Source organism: Cherax quadricarinatus, chromosome 12 (assembly GCF_038502225.1).
Source record: "Cherax quadricarinatus isolate ZL_2023a chromosome 12, ASM3850222v1, whole genome shotgun sequence".
Lineage (NCBI taxonomy): Eukaryota > Metazoa > Arthropoda > Malacostraca > Decapoda > Parastacidae > Cherax > Cherax quadricarinatus.
This window is the reverse complement of record NC_091303.1, coordinates 35,583,018-35,585,816: the sequence shown is the minus strand read 5'-3', so window position 1 is coordinate 35,585,816 and position 2,799 is coordinate 35,583,018. Positions and strand designations below refer to the sequence as shown.

At 39.3% G+C, this 2,799-nt stretch overlaps 1 long non-coding RNA gene across 1 annotated transcript; it reads right to left on the bottom strand.

Annotated features, from left to right (window-relative positions):
* Positions 1-217: 217 nt before the first annotated feature.
* LOC138852604 (uncharacterized) lies at positions 218-2,590 on the bottom strand. Its single transcript, XR_011391906.1, has 2 exons — positions 2,009-2,590; positions 218-1,269 (listed from the first exon to the last, which is right to left on the bottom strand). It is a non-coding gene; the product is annotated as an uncharacterized lncRNA (long non-coding RNA).
* Positions 2,591-2,799: the final 209 nt, after the last annotated feature.

Here is a 2,799-nt window from a genome sequence, read left to right as displayed (position 1 = left end):
AAGTCAAGTCATTCACTAAGTCAAGTCATTCACTAAGTCAAGTCATTCACTAAGTCAGTCATTCACTAAGTCAGCCATTCACTAAGTCAGCCATTCACTAAGTCAGCCATTCACTAAGTCAGCCATTCACTAAGTCAGCCATTCACTAAGTCAGCCATTCACTAAGTCAGCCATTCACTAAGTCAGCCATTCACTAAGTCAGCCATTCACTAAGTCAGCCATTCACTAAGTCAGCCATTCACTAAGTCAGCCATTCACTAAGTCAGCCATTCACTAAGTCAGCCATTCACTAAGTCAGCCATTCACTAAGTCAGCCATTCACTAAGTCAGCCATTCACTAAGTCAGCCATTCACTAAGTCAGCCATTCACTAAGTCAGCCATTCACTAAGTCAGTCATTCACTAAGTCATTCACTAAGTCAGTCACACAAACTCATGTTTACCTCTTTTTCTGTGTACAAAGTAAAACTTCATTACGGCTACAGGTTATCTCTTGTCTAATATCTTTGTTAATTCTAAGACTTAAGTACTTATACCTCTTCATGCCACTTTCAGCAACACTGGTATGGCTACTGGGTGTCATGATTGCTTGGCAGATACAAGATATAATAATTAAAATATCATAACACAATTCACAAACACAGCTGCCTTGTAGCAGAGAAAGACTGGACTGGACATGTATGAATTATGAACACTGGGATGGTGGAGTGGTGTCGGGGAGCGGTAGGGGAGAGCTCGCCGGCTGCTCCAGAACAAGGCAACCGCTTGAGCAAAAGAGAATTTTTTTTCTTTCCCACAAATTGAACCATGTTAAATTTATTATACGACGTGTTACACAAAATTGTGCCGCAGTTCTTCAATGGAGGTCTACTGTACAGTGGAACCTCAAATTTCCAACGGATCGCTTATCGAACTTCGAAAATCGACCGCTTTTTTCGAGCCATCTTTGTCCCTATTATCGAACTCGCCCGTATTTTCGAACCGCCGGGTACCAGACCTGTCCTCCAGCCCGCTCTGTCCGTGTCCCCGCTCAGGTGTTGTGAGCCAATCTGCGCTCTCATTCAAACATTTTACGGTTAATTCATTGTGTTTAGTGCTTATGGGACTGTGAAATAAGCTACTATGGGCCCAAAGAAACTTGCTAGTGGTACACCTGTGGTAAAGAAAGGGAGAAACACCATAGATGTGAAGAGGGAAATAATAGAGGTGCCAGAAACACAGGACTGTGGACAGTTATTTTGTGTGATGGGTCCAGTGACTCAAGCTGGTCCTGGTAGCATTGTGAGATGAGAGTAAGACACATGTGCAACATCTGGGTATCTTTATTGTAGACGTTTCGCCATCCAGTGGCTTTATCAATACAAATTCCAGGACATAACTTGAAGACAGTAGAACTATGTACAGAAGATGAGGTAATCAGTCCCTCAACCTAGGAGTAGGTGCGAACAGCACCATAGTCGTGGAGATTCTGAAGCAGAAGAAAGAATCCTGGCGCTTATATAGTAACGTCAGGTGAAGCAGACGAGGGCAAATTCACTGGTGGGCGGGATTCCCCAGTGGAAGTAGGTCCTTCCCAAATAGATGGGTTAGTTGTAGTAGTAGTTGTCGAAGTTGTGAAGGTTATGTACATGTCCTCAGAATTAAGATTCCAACTTCGACAACTACTACTACAACTAACCCATCTATTTGGGAAGGACCTACTTCCACTGGGGAATCCCGCCCACCAGTGAATTTGCCCTCGTCTGCTTCACCTGACGTTACTATATAAGCGCCAGGATTCTTTCTTCTGCTTCAGAATCTCCACGACTATGGTGCTGTTCGCACCTACTCCTAGGTTGAGGGACTGATTACCTCATCTTCTGTACATAGTTCTACTGTCTTCAAGTTATGTCCTGGAATTTGTATTGATAAAGCCACTGGATGGCGAAACGTCTACAATAAAGATACCCAGATGTTGCACATGTGTCTTACTCTCATCTTGTCGGTATTATATACCATTCGTACACAACCTGGTAGCATTAAAAGACAGAGAAGGGAAGTAACCCCAAAGAGGGCTTTGATACCTAAAGTCCTTATGGAGGGGGATTCCCCTTCCAAACACTGACCCCAACTCCCTCTCTCCTCCTCCCTATCTTCCAGATGCCATCACCAATCTTCAATGAAGGTAAGTAAAAATGTCATTTTATTATTATTTTTTTTTATTAACACACTGGCCGATTCCCACCAAGGGAGGGTGGCCCGAAAAAAGAAAAACTTTTACCATCATTCACTCCATCACTGTCTTGACAGAAGGGTGCTTTACACTACATTTTTTAAATGGCAACATTAACATAATTGTACACTATATTTGCTGTATGTATGTAAAACTATAATTAATCTCTATAAAAAATTTTTTTTTTTGTGAATATTTTTGGGTGTCTGGAACGGATTAATTATACAGTATTTCCATTATTTCTTACGGGAAATATTACTTTGCTTTTCAAACTTTTCGAATTTAGAACTAGCTCCTGGAACGGATTAAGTTCGAAATTTGAGGGTCCACTGTATTATTATAATAACGATAGAGCTTTAATAATAATTATAATAATAATAATAATAATGATAGAGCTTCAGTTCCCTAAATTAATACTAATAATAATAATATTATTTTTATTATTATTATAACGATAGAGCATCAATTCCCTAAATTAATAATAATAGTTAAAACAATAATTATTATAATAATGATAGAGCTTCAGTTCCCTAAAATAATAATAATAATAATAATAATAATAATAATAATAATAATAATAATAATAAT